This window comes from Poecilia latipinna, unplaced genomic scaffold (genome assembly GCF_001443285.1).
Source record: "Poecilia latipinna isolate Pla-1442-1.1 unplaced genomic scaffold, P_latipinna-1.0 Scaffold1390, whole genome shotgun sequence".
Classification (NCBI taxonomy): Eukaryota; Metazoa; Chordata; class Actinopteri; order Cyprinodontiformes; family Poeciliidae; genus Poecilia; species Poecilia latipinna.
The window spans coordinates 121,660-136,179 of NW_015114006.1; the positions used below are offsets into that span (position 1 = coordinate 121,660).

The following is a 14,520-nucleotide window of genomic DNA, read 5'->3' on the forward strand; positions in this document are numbered from 1 at the left end:
ATAGGACAGTCTAATCTCTTACATGTATCTGAAAAAGAAAATGATTTAACTACAGATAAACTATAACGATTAAACTTATTTCCATAGAAAATCCAGACACCTTAAAAAGGATCTAATCTTCTTTGGTTGAATAAAGGAGGCGCCCAAACGTTTTGCCAAAGGGACCAAAGCTGTCAAATGAACAGTAGCTGTGGGCCACAAACGATTTAATAAAAATCCAAAAACAATGTGTTGCTTCAAAAACACTTGGTTCATTTTAGCCCAGGTAAATGAATCTTCACTGGAAGTTTGCAGTCTTTACCATGAAAGAAAGCAAGAAAACTTGGCTAATAAATGAAAAATGTTTTATGCTTTCCATGTTAGCAAACTTTTTGGGATTGTGGCCACTCCTGCCCTGCAATGGTTCAGCGAAGTCAGTGTGTTTTGGGTCATTACCATGTCACAGGGTCCCGTTGTACTTCAACTTTCGTTTTTATTTTCTTTTTACACCTTGTCATGGTGGATAAGCTGACCATGCCCTGCTGCAACAAACCAGCAGGTTTACAAACTGTAAAGCATCTTCATGCTTTACAGTTTGTAAGGGGGTTTCTAGCGTGCTGTGTTTGTTTTATGCTAAACATGTCCTGTGCTCTGGTGCCAAGTGCTACATTTTAGACTCATATGTATGATATTACTATATCTATATTCTTCAGTCTGACCTCTGTTTTTCTTAGTGCAACAGCTTCCTCCTTGAATTTGACAGTTAAACTTTTGCGCCCTCTTCGCTTTAGTTTTAGCATTGGCGTTTTAATGCGAACACTTTGACCGGAAACGCAGAAACCGCTTTTATTTTGAAATCTCTCGCAGAAAACAACACACCAGGCAGCGTGGGGCGTGGTTTTATTTTGAAAAGTCGACGGAAGTTCGTCTCACCTCGCCGTGGGACTCTGTAGCTATCGGTTGCACCACTCCCGTGTCTGTCGACGTTAGGTCCTCCTCCAGTGTCTTTAAACTGCCTCCGCCGCCGAACAAACGACATTTTTCGGGCACCTCGTTTACAAACACGCCTCCCTTTATGTGTGTTTCCGAGGATATTTATCTCTCCGTGGGAGCCTCCGGTACATAACGCGAAAACACAAGCGGAGCTGTGTTTTTTTTCTTTTCTTTTTCTTTTTGTAAGAGCCGCTGCTGACCGTGGTGGGCGGATAAAGGCAAGCCGAGGAGGGCATCCGGCCCTGGCAGCTCCGGAGAGTCCTTCCTGGAGGGACAGGATTTACCATTTTCAGGTAAGCCGAGCTCAAATGTCCTCGCGCAGCCTGTCCGATAATGGACACGGCGACGTTGCGTTTGTTTCGACGGAAAATGACGAAGTGTTAATAACTGGCTGTGTGGTGCGTGGGGATGAGAACGAAGAGGAAACGGTAGCTGAGAAACAATTCAGCCAGAGCAATGCCATTGTGCGTGCTGTGTTCACTTCATTATCACAGAGATGCCGTTGGTTTGTTCACATTACATTTACATTTTACAAAATGCTTACAAAATCATTTTAAACGCACAAATATAATACCTGAACAACATGGATGATGGTTGCACCTTTATGCCATTTTTTCTGTAATCAGTGATCTTTCTAATTTAAAATAAACACATTTCGTTTTTATACTTAATGCATGTTACCATAATAATGCTGCACTATTTCACAATGCTTTCTAACTGGAGGGATCTTAAAAGTATGCAAACTGTCACAAGTGGGTGTTTACTTCTAAGCCTCCAGCAACACAACAGTTTGACCAATTAAAGTCATTTTACTTCGAGCCTGAACTTCTTCCTCCTGTTGCATTAAAACTCTGTTGATGTTTATTAAGGCACATTAGAAGCAGGCATGCTCTCTGCATGTTTGCCCTCCTCATTTGTGGATACGTGCATCAGCATCAGGAATGCACCACCCCTGCTGTCTCCCTGGCAACGCTGAGATGTTGTAAAAGGGTGTAATCTTCCCAGAGAGCAATCTGCGTTTGAACGATATTGAAACGACTCTTCTCAACAGTTTTCATCAGTCCAGATGAAGGAGTGAGTGAGTGAGTGAGTGAGTGAGTGAGTGAGTGATGATGATGATGATGATGACGATGATGTTTTCACGCTATTATTATTATTTTCATGTCCAGTTTCATTTACATCTGTTGTCCTTCATCTGGAACAACAGGATGTTTTTGTTGTTGTTGTTTTGGCATTGCATGGAACTGAATGTGTGTGTATTGACCCACATTGAGATCTAGGCTATGGGTTGTGGAATTGATGCCCCCTTTCTGGTTCCTGCCCCATAGGATGGAGTAATTACCCCCGTCTGTGTCTGTGGGGCATAGGCAGAGTTAGTATTGATTGGCCTCTGCATTATGGAGCATATAGAGGGAACATAGGAACTGCTTGGTGTGATGAAAGAACATAAAGTTCCACTCCCAGTTTCTATTCTTGATATATTTTTGGACAAATAAGGGTGGTGTTGGTATGGTATGGTTGGGGCTTCAGTTTGTTTTTTTATTCTGTGTCCTTTAAAAATAATTAAAAAAAATATATATGAGAGATAGATAGATGGATATATTTCAATTCAAAAAATTCTTTATTTATCCTAAAGGTTGTAACATGTTTGATCAAAGTATCTTCAAAGAGTTGTTGTGGGCGAGAATGCTGCGGGTGAGAAGCATCTCCTATAGCAGTCAATCTTCCAATGAATCTGAAGACGCCTCTAACCAAAGACTGTTGCTTTATGATAGTCTTGTGCTAAGAGCTCGATTTCCAGCCAACAGAGACAATATTTCACAGTTCCCATTGACCATATAATTGCTCAAATTGAAATAAAAATAAAATTGCTTAAAGGAGCAATGTTTCTTACCATAAGAAGTTTTTGCGCTAAGATGAGGTGGGTTTTCCGGCTAAATTGAAATAGCTATATTTTGCTAGACTACAACGGAAACTCATTTTCGCATAACACGAGTCACTTGATCAACAGCCAGATGTTACTACCATCAGAAACGACAAAGAAGACAACACAAAGTTGTTGGAGGATGGTGGTTTGTCTTAGTTTTTTTCCCCCAACAATGGCTCCATCAGGCTAAAAAAAAAAAAAAAATCTTCTTGTTTCATCTTCCCATAGTGGTAAACAACCGAGTCTCAATCTTTCTTTGTGTGATGTGCTCTGAATTATCTTATTATTTGGTTATAGTGTAAAAACACAACACAAGTTTTTGAGGTAAGCTTGTTGAAATGTTTAAGTTAGGATTATGGAGGCATATTGAACGAAACAGGGTTTGTATCGATGGCTGGAACACTGGAGTCTAAAGGTGAGCCTATCTAAACTTCTGGACATCGGCCTGCCTGAGACTCTGTTGCTATAGGCAACCATTCCAGAAGCTTGCAGCGCTTTCTCTCTTTTTATGTAATGCTTAGTTGAGCCGATGTTTTATTGATCAGAGGAGTGTGTGTGTGTATGCGCTTTCAGTTACTTGTGTGTGCATGTGTGGCTTTTGTGTTTGGGCCTTTCAGACGACCCATTAGTCTAAAAGCAGAACATATTCAAAACAAAAAAATTATAATAATCTGAAAATAGTTCCTTCCACTAAGTGTGTGTGGTTCGTTTTACTTTAAAAGAAGTGCAGAAATAGTGCAGATTTTTCCTCACTGCTGACTGTAGTGTGCTGCAGTGGACTTCTGTCTAATTTTTAGATGTTTTTGCTGTCTGGTTCAGATTTTCATGACGGATGTTAAAGTTGATCAACGTTTTTCTTTGAAGAAAGAGCCTCATACATTATGTATTTCATCAAAATGCCCTCATCAAAAAAAATATGAAAACATGTGTCTGACCCTTTTAATGTTTTGCATTTAACAAAATCAAATTTATTTTGTTTGCTTCAATAAAATTTAGCATGTTTTAATTTTTTGTTTGAACAGATAACACAATGTCATGAATATTTGAATTTAATAATTAAAAAAAAATCCCATAATTGCTTTTAACTTGGCAATTTTGGCCCTCAGGATAAAAAGTTCAGATGTCACTGGGTTAAGATTTTAATGTCCTATTCACAAATGTTGAAACTTGTAAAGAAAAATCCAGAAATTATCCACAGATCTCCGATCAGTGCATCTCCAGAGGTAGCCACTAGCTTCTGCTGCCAGTGTTAGCTAATCTGTGCAAATATGACATGAAGATGCTAACAGATTTTTTTGCTACAGGTACAGAATGCTCATATTCTCTCAGTAGTAAAAATAATCTAAAAAAAAAAACCAAAAATCAAAATTATTGCTTTAAATCGCTCTTAAAGACCAGAAAAGTATCAATTAATCATTTGGAGACTACCTTTCTTTTCAAATTAGCTTTTTAACACAAAAATAAAATTGTTTTCACAATTTAGACATCCGTTCTAACTCTTATTGTTCCAGCTGTTGCTATAATAATTGCTTTCTTCTTGTATATTAACATGTATTTGTATGAGGAGATTGAAAATGGACCAAAGTTTTTGACCTGATCTCTTTCCTACATCATAAACTGGAGGTTCTAATTGTTGGCTTGCTTTTGAGGGCGATCCATTTATTCCAGGGCTTTTCTGCCTCAGTCCAGTTTGTATGGGCATACTCACACAAGCGGCCGTCCGTAGCTATACGAACGCACACATACACACACCACTGAGAAAGTTATGTTAGTCATGCAAGGAATGTCAGTTGTTGGGAGCACATTGTCTTTTTTTTTCTTTTTTCTTTTTTGCACAAAACCCCAGAGGATGTTTCCCACTTCAAATAGAGTCGGACTTTATTTACTATTGTAGAAAAACCTTTCATATTGCATTCATTTGTGCTGTTTCTTATGAATTTGTTGGCTCATATTCTAACTTCATGCGTCTTTTTTCTCTGCCGTCAGTCCTTGGACAGTTGCCCTCTTCAAGCCTTGTAAGCATGTTCTCTGGGGTGTGTATGTGTGTGTGTGTGTGTGTGTGTGTCTGTGTGTGTGCTTCCTGCACGAAGGATTGAGCGGGGTGAGATCGGCTCCTAATCCTGAGATTAGGCCGTGGCGTCGTAAGAGCAGCAACAGACGAGGATTAAACACACTCGCATACACACACTCATAAAGGTTACGCGTTCAAATAAACATGCTGCTCATTCATAAAGTTGCTTCCCCCCACTGTAAACTCAAGTGGTGTCATTTGACAGTGAAATATTCATCACAGAGATGAATATTTCAGCGGATGGAGTTTCACTCTTTTTACTCTGCCTTCAAACTACATCAGTGAAGTTTTTCAATCTGGTTTTCCTTTTTCTCATTTTAACCTGGGCTCAGTGGCAGGATGAAGCATTAAGTTATAAACCAGGTAACCCACCTGAAGTCTGGCTCCTCCTGTCCTTTTCTTGTCAGAAACTTGTTCATTCTGCTGCTGCTATGCTAGCTTGAGAAGCAAAGCAGATTAATACATTTAACTGGCAGCCAATCAGAAAGATGAGCATGGCAAATTTCAATAAGTTTGTTTGATTTATATTTTAAAATATTTTTATATTTTAGACATTTTTATCATCCTTCCAACTTTCTGAGGCCTCCCTAACGCCTTTTGGTGGTCCCACAGAGGGCTGCGGCCCCCACTTTAAAAAACACTTAGAAGGTACAAGTGTCACACTAATATGTGTACTACGTACACATCTGCTGCCAGATTGATGTTCAAAGTGCTTCTCAAATGATGCAGCAATAACCCAATTAAACAGTTAATTTCCTGCCAATCTATACAGACACTTTGTGTGCGCTGTTGAAAATTCACCTCATCTCATGATACTGAAGGGTCTGATTCTGTGTTACCTGCTCCAAGTATTTTATTATGCAGTCTATAAATGTTCTAGACTGCATGTTGGGATTTAAACTTTCCTCTCCATGCGTAAAAATGAAGGAGACAATTATGTGACAGCCAAAGTAATGTACCCCATACAATCTTATGGAATATAAAGATTTCTTTACTATTATTACTTCTCAAGTTTAGAGTCACAATGAATGATCACAAACTATTGATTCAAGCTGATAACCAGAGATTCTGAGCTACGTTTTAATGACAAATGTTGTCTTTGGTGGTCAGTTGCGAGTCATGACCCTGGCTTTAGTGGATCAGGCAACCCACTGATACAGGAAGTGCATGTTGAGGAGTTAACTGTGTTATTCTGACCCCTGCCAAGCTTGGAGGTCATGGCTTCCCTTTTGAGATAAATGTTCCAACCACCTGCAGTCTTTCTTCTAACGACTTGAAGCTTTTAAAGCCTTTCCATCCCGATGTATCTCTTTTTAGGTTAACAGTAAGCAGGCTGGTTTGTTTTTCCTGTTTATGATGTTTAATTCAGCAACCTATTTCTTTCACTGCAGAGAGTAAATGTATCTGCATGCTGTAGCATATTAATTCAAAATACATCACTAGGTTTTCATTGCTCTCTTTCAAGACACACTACTGTACATGCAACCAGAGAACCGCTGGGACAACATGTCTCAGAAGCCCCCTGTGCAGAGTGTTTCTCGTAAATTGTGGCTAGCTAGTGAGTGACACCAACTCAGATTAATATTTTCTTTTAAAGATGAGCTTAAAGTATTGGTTATTCCTGGCATTGTGACGCCAGAAATGTTGTAGAATTTTAAATAAGTTTCCAAAACAAAAATGATGAATAGGCAAGCTTTCTGAATTTATTCTTTGCAGCTTTCTCTACTTTTTGAAAGCATATATCTAAAAAAATAAAAACTATTAAAAGCCTTCATAATAATTGCTGATGGCAAGTATTTTGTTGATTTTGGAATTCTTCTTCTCCCTGACCTCTAACCTACCAGTTCTTTTGGCAGTACTCACTTCAGATTGGACTCATTTCTAAAATCTAATGACAAAGTGCTGATTAATTGAAATGAAATTTACTTGAATGCATTTTAATATCCGACCGCCTTACCCCAGAGCTTAAAGGTGACCTCCTACTTCAGTACAGCCAGTTCTATGGACTGACAGTCAAGTTATGATTAAAGGTCAGGCTTATTTGGGGCAAACAGCCCCAAGTCTCAGTGGAAATGAAAAGCCCATCAAGATGATCATTTATACCAGATGTTAAATGCATTTTTTAAAACTGTAGATGAGTGATTATAGACTGATATTTTAATTTGGCTGTATTGCAGAAAGCTCACAAACACTGCATATGGCAGTGGCGTCCAAACTTTTGCACAGCAGGCCAAATTCCCAAGTTAAAGGTACTTGGAGGAATCATTTGTCCTACCAATTAAAAACACAAAACTATTTAGTTAGAAATCTTTTCTGTTTAGCTGCTCAGCAATAAGTTAAATATGCAATATTTAATGAAACAAAGTAGAAAAGAGAACGTTTTTATAGGGGTGAAAAACATATTTGGCATGTTGCCTTGTTTTGAGAAATCCTTTAATCTCCATGGTGACATTCAGCAATTCAAAACACCTGGGTGGACGTAGCACCACCTTCAGGGAGCTGCAGTTTCCAAGCGTACGACCTTCCACCTTACAGAACACCTCTCCTCCACTACTCCTTCAGACTAGCCAGCAGCAATTAGCAAACATCTGGTGGAACTGTTCATCTGCTGAGCTCATTATAGGAGTTACTTCTCAGTGCATTGCTGATTAAAAACATTATTAAAGGGTTAATAGGAGCCATTTTGTGATGACTTCCTGAAGGTGGAGTGTCAGAAACAACAAGAGTTTCTTAAAGAGTCAGAGGCCCAATGTCAAGGTGTTAAATCAGGAAGTAAAATATATTTTATGTCATATTTGATACAACAGTTTTATAATAACTGAAGGTAACATAGTTACTTCATACTTTGCTTATAACTGAACTCTAAAGCATCAAAGCTGATATATGTGGTTTATTCCCCAGTTTCCAGCAGTCTGAACTCACACAGATCGAGTCCACATCTCATATTTGGCAGCTAAACTTTAAGTCAAAGCTAGCCAGCCAGGTTGCTAATTTGACAGTAGCTGTATTTGTAAAACACTCTACTAACAAAACAATCATTTGATGGAGTTGTTTCCGTGTCAGATGGACACGGCGGCTATAATTGGTACCTTTCTGTAACGTGATGGAAGCAGGAGAGCGTCGGCGCCAAGCACAGTCAGCTGTAGGCGTCATCCTGTTCCCGAGTACACCCCGTCCAACACGACTCTCACCATCTGCCCGCTTCGCTCAGACCTTTTCTCTCCACCACTTCTCACCTCTCTGCAACAACGGAGCAGATTCTGCCGGCTGTTGGATTGGAGTCAGCTGTGCTTACATGTTGGTCTACACATCTCCCACTCCTCTGAAGATCAGCTGGTGGAACCGGCCATCTCACAGTCCTGCCTCTGCCTGCTCAGTTTCTTTTTTAAGCTCCGAAAAGGAACATGTAATTACAGCCCCTCTGCCCCCCGCGCCTCTCCTCCCGCCGGGCTAATCATCACCTCTCAGACAGGCGTTATCTACAATCAGAGTCAATAAAGTGCATTGAAAGTTCACAGGAAACGATGGCTTTTTCTCACCGCAGTGTTGGAGCCAATTGCAGCTCATCATTCAATAATCAAACTCTCCATTGATCTGTTGTGTACTTTTTCAGCAAATCCTGAAAATGTCCTAACTACACAGACTTGATGAAGAATTATTGAGTCTTTTGATTTGACTAGCCAAAGCTACGTTCACACTGCAAGCGTTGATGCGTGAACAATCTGCTGCCCCGCAGTGACCTGCAGGCGCAGAAGATGTTCAGTTAAGGTCAGAATTATTACCCACCCTGATGAAATCACACTGAACTCTTACTCTTACTATTCCCATGGAAATGGCCATAAAAAATTGTTCACACTTGCATTTATTCTACAAAAGCAGAAGTAAATCCTCTACTAGGTCTGATCAGTAGGTTTTATTGATGCACTGAATGATGACAAGGCCAACACTGTTAGACTTCTTGTGCATTTTAGACAACTCTATTCAGTTAATTTAAAGCCACATCTGAATAGAATAGAAATGAAGCGTTCTTTATTTTAACATTGTGGGGAAATTCAAGGGTACAAGCAGCAAATTAAAGGTAAATATTAAAGAGATCCATTTTTAGCTAAAGTACATGTATACATATATGGTGTGCTCTGTTTAAAAGAAACTGGCAGTAAAAAACAGACTTTTTACATGACATGATAAAACAGTCCAAATGACAGCAGTGATGGCTATAAAGCAGAGCTGCACTCTGTTCAGTTCGGTGAGCTTTAAAAGAAACAGCCCAGACAACCATAGAATGTAGAGACTACAGAAGTCAGGTTTATCATTTTGGCCTGCTGCAGCTGCTTTGGCTAGCTTTGGTAACAAAAAGAAACACGCTCAGCAATTAATAAGCACCATAAAAAAGTCACTGCATCATTTAGTTGGAAATGACATTTTATTGCAACCTGGACACCAAAATAAAATAATTTGGCCTTCCTGAAGGATCCGAGTTCATATTTATCATCCCCTATGTTTTTTGAAGTCTTTGACCTGCAGCTTTAATTAATCACTGCCACATTGTAGTTTTATATAAATAGGCACATTATATGAATTGAATAAGACATGCTTTCTCTACAAGTTAGGCTTTCTCTACGCAAATTACACTTCCATAATGACAGATAATGAAGCAGTTTGTCACATTTATGTGAAGTTTTAGAGTTTTTTGTGTTGGTGACCTGGTTAGCTGTGTAATGAGTTTGCACTACAATTGGTCATCTCTAATTATTCACCTAAAAAATCTTGGAAAGTTTACCAACTTGTAGAGAAAGCATTTGGTTTGGTAAACTTTCCAAAACAACCAGTACCGAATGAATTCTAGCTTTGCTGTTGTAAAATGAATAATGAATAAAAAAAATCCTTACTACATTATTTTTCTTTAAGACGCACATTTTCTGTCTCTTGTTCTTGGTTTTGACTTTATTTTTCTGTAAATACATCACCAAAACTGAAACTAGCCGAGTCAGCCTTTTCCCCTCAGTCACTACTTCCCCACCAAAGAGGGCCGTGGTTAAACGGATGTTTATGGTGGTTCTGACGTCTGACTGTCTGACCGGCCGGGTCACTGGATGGAACCTTTTGAGCTCAGAAGTTACAGATGTCTGTCTGCAGCTGGATTCCAGATGAATCTTTAAATTGTTATTTACAGTGGAAACCACAAGTTTACATACACCGCATTGAGACGTTTTTCCCCTCAATGTCTGAAGTTAAATCAGACCCAACTTTTCCATTTGAGATCACAATAATTTGCTGGAGTTCTGGTCCATTCCTCCTGACAGAAGAACTGGACAAAAACACACTGCAGTTATTAAAGTTTCTTGGCTGGGCCTGCTGTACAGTGAAGGACAATAGCAGGTTTGTTTTACTTTAATTTCTTTCATTGGAGTTATTTGAAACTTGCTCAGTAAAAACGCCGACACTAAGTTATTTGAAATCAAATAACTTAATTTTAAAGCACGATGAAGTAACTGTTAACTTTTGTTAACAGTTAGTTAACCAAATATTACTTTGACTTCGAAATTTAGTTTACGCTGTATATTCCAAATATGACTTAAAACTAATTTTACTAATGCCTTGAAATTGGGCCTCTGTCTCTTTAAAAGCTTCTGTTCTTTCTCAAACTCTGCCTTCAGCAAAGTTTTTACCAGCGTTGCATTGAGAAGTAGCTCATATTATGAGCTGAGCTAATGCGCAGTTTTACCAGGTGTTTGCCAATTGCTTCTGGCTAGTCTGAAGGAGCTGAGTGGGGGAGTCAGAGGGGAAAGGCTGCTCTGTGAGGCAAAAGCTCAGAAGCTTGAAACTGCAGCTCTGATGAGGAGCTGTGTCACCCAGGTGAAATAAAAGCACGGTGGTTGACTTTTAGACCTTTGCCAAGGTTGATAACATCGGTGGATAAGAGCAGCTTCACATGTAAAAATCGGCCGATCACCGATCTCCCAAAATTAAGGTAATGGGCACAGATAAATCGGTGCACCCCAATTGATAATAATATTCACACCGTATGCTCACTATTGGTTTGCTGTAGAAGCGCTGCGGTGCAAAGAAGTCGACTAGAACAAACCACAAAAACTAAACTGTGGTCTTTAAATCAGAGCCGTGAGCCGACACATGCAAACATCCTGTGTGAGGCGAAGCTGCAGGATGATCACTCTGAGTGACTAAACGTTTGCATTCCTTTCTCTAGCCGTGTTTGTTTAGCCACAGTGTGCCTCTTTCCTGATGATGCGGGCAGCGTAGTGTTACCTGTGAAGCAGCAGAGCACCCGGCTCTCCGCTGAGCGCTCGGCCTCCTCCTAACGCTGTGTATGATTATACCCGGCGTGAAGACGTGATAAGAGGATCAGCTCTTCTGCACGTGAACTCTGTTTTGTAATTGGAGGATGAATAAAGTCTGTTGCCTTTGGTGTGACCTCAAGCTTCTCCCCCCGGCTCACACACACACTCATACACTGTACGTATATCTCTTGAGTGTTTCAGTCTCAAACCTCAGCTTCTTCTTGCAGCAACTGGAGCGTCCGGGCGTACAGTCAAACCTTTCCTGTCAGCTGAGTTCTCTGTGTGGCTGCGGCCTGCGGTCTTTCATCATGTGGCAATAGATCGGTGCTGTGATGATGCACCGTGTGCATTTATTTGTTTGCATGTGCAGAATAGGAGAAATGCTGCAACTTCCTTACCTGAAGGCAACATTTCTTCATTAATCCTGCTGATCTATGTTCTTTGTTTTCATGGCAGCTTGTCCTGTTTTGATATGCCAAGTTTTGGAGGCATTGACGTAAACCCAACAGATAATACTTTGGAGGTAATTTGCTGCTATAAAAAAAAATGGTTCTCTTTGTATCATTTGCTCAGCAGCCTCCCCTCCAGGGTTTCCTAGAGGATGCCAGTGCCAGATGGGGCATAAAAGCCCTCCTGTTCTGGGTCTACCCCAGGGCTCCCCACAGTTGGATCAGTTGGATGTGACCACCCCCCCCCAAACTGTTTCTTTGCTTTGTAAAATGGCACCAGCTTTCCTCCTGGAGGCTGACCTCAGCCACAGTTTAAACTCACTTTTCTGGAAAACCGTCGTTCACATTGGTCTTTTTTTTTTTTTTTTTTTCCCCAAGGTCTTACTCTGTGTTCCAACAACAAGTTCAAGACTTGGCACCGGCGTTTATAACAACTAGGAGTCCATCCTTCCTGCAAATTACACTTCCATAATGACAGATAGTGAAGCAGTTTGTCACATTTATGTGAAGTTTTAGAGTTTTTTGTGTTGGTGACCTGGTTAGCTGTGTAATGAGTTTGAACTACAATTGGTCATCTCTAATAATTCATCTAAAAAATCTTGCCATCACCTTAGCATCATTGTGCCATTTAGTTGGTTTATTGAAAAGCCTGTCAGGTGGGAGCAAAAGTGAAGAATTGTGGAACATCAAGTTTGTCTTTATGTTCATCACTGTCAGGACAAGCAGTGGGCGATATAAACTTAGGATTTTATCACAATATTTGTCAGTACAACTGTGAATAATGATGCAAATTGGGATTAAGAAATAAGGAAGGAAATATTAAAACTAACCTTTTAGTCAGTGTTAACATGAACTGAAATCTGTTGTGACAACGATAAATAAAAATTCTTCTCATGATCATATATTTTTCACGATAAACAACGACCCTTAGTCAGATTGGGGTTTTAGTTTTGCAGTAACCTTACCACCATATATATATGTTGGCCTAATTGGAAATGAATTTCAAAGCTATAATTATTAGTTAAGTTAATCAGAAAGTAGGTCATGCTGTCAGTTTCACTTTAATAAATCTTCATCAGCGCAGACAGTGTTTGCATAACGTTGCATGAGATCAAGTTTATATTGGTTCGCTATGCACTATTTGGGAAGCGGTTATGTAAATACTGTTGCAGTGTTGCACATGTGCAGAATAAAAAGTGTGAGAGCTGCAGGAAAAAAAAAAGTCAGTGGCATCATGATGAGCTACACCAACGCTACTGAAAAATAAGGCAGATATGAAGAGGTTATTACACACCTGCAAAGCCTAACAAACATATTCAGTACATGGGAGTTAGTTTTATTTTTTTCATTGTTAGCTTTCTCAACAAGCTAAGGCGTCCTGATCAAGCGTCATGTCAGCAGGATAACCCGACACGTGCTCCATTCTGCTGCTTATAATGTAAAAACTTTCTATTTCATTCACTTTCACTTCTTCTCCAGAACTCTCTCCTCGGACATTTTCACACTGCTCGTTTCTTCTTCTTCCTCTCCTCCCTCGCGTTCTCACCCACAGACACGTTTTCACCCTTTGTCTCACTGGAGGTTTTCCTATTGATGTGACCACATCAGGCTTTCTGTGGGGGTCATTCCTGCTCACCCCTCTGGCTCAGTCATGCTGCAGCTCCTCGTTTGGTTTCCTCCTGACCCAAACAAAGGGTCTTTCAGTGGAAAGCGCCCACTGCGCTGGGCAGTGGCACTGATGTTCTGTTTGTGCATGTTCTTTACACAAACATGTACTTGTGACTGTACTCAGCTGGGTTTGGATGGAATGGGCGCTCGGAGGCCGAAGACGGCGGCAAAGATCCAGCTGCCATTTTAGGTCGGTTGATCAGGATTCCTTCACCGTGCTTTGCAAAAGTTGCACGTTCTGTCACTAAAATTATAATCTTCATGTATTTAGATGGGATTCTGTAGACAAACACCAATGTAATTAATTTACTTAATTTGTTTCTGTAATGAGAAACAGAGAGATTATATTGACATTTTCTGAGACTTTCCTGTACTGCACTAAGCAGAAAGCAGTTATTTGCGTATCTAAATGCACCATAGAGCTGTTAGGCTGTAGGAAGGTGAGACCCCTGCAGTCTGTTTGAAGTCTTTGTGTTGGACGTAGTGGTGCTTTGATTGTAACATATAGCAGGGAGATTCCAGGGTGTGTGTGCACCGCTGTGATCATCACATCACAGGGCTGACTGATGCTAACCTGAGGCACCACCATCATCATCATCACCCTCAGCTATCTTGGCTGTTAATACACCACCTATGTGGGTTCCCTTGTTTTTTTTTGTTTTGTTTTTTCTGTAAATTCTTTTTTAGCTCAGCTCTACTTTTTCAGCTGGGTCCCTTGGATTCCATGGGTTGATGTTCTGCTCTCCATACAGTGTAGGCAGTGAACAGGCTGCGAGGGTGGGAGGAAACGGTCAGGATTTGTGGACAATTGAAGGATTACATAATTTGCAAATGTTGTGAAACCAATGTGGAGAATCAGGTGAGCCGTAGATGGAACAGGAGTAATGTTAAAATATTTGATCCCGTATAAGACCGGATCAGTGTAGTTCTATGGTTCAATGTGAAAAATATCTGGCCTACTCGATCTTTTCACGTCAACACCTTATGTCTTTCACATGCAGCTATTCTTATCCCTCTCAAAAGAGAATAGGATGACTATTAATAGATATTTAATAATTTAAAAATGTATTGTAATGCAAAACAGTAACAAGTCAAATAGATGTTCAAAGTGCAAATTAGGAACTTTGCATATTG

At 40.0% G+C, this 14,520-nt stretch overlaps 1 protein-coding gene across 1 annotated transcript in view; it reads left to right on the forward strand.

Annotated features, from left to right (window-relative positions):
- The first annotated feature begins 657 nt into the window (after positions 1-657).
- Positions 658-14,520, forward strand: part of cdk17 (cyclin dependent kinase 17) — a 48,957-nt gene continuing 35,094 nt past the window's right edge. Inside the window, exon 1 of the mRNA XM_015056545.1 lies at positions 658-1,265. The gene's annotated coding sequence lies outside the window, so the exon portion shown is untranslated. The remainder of the gene's footprint in view (positions 1,266-14,520) is intronic.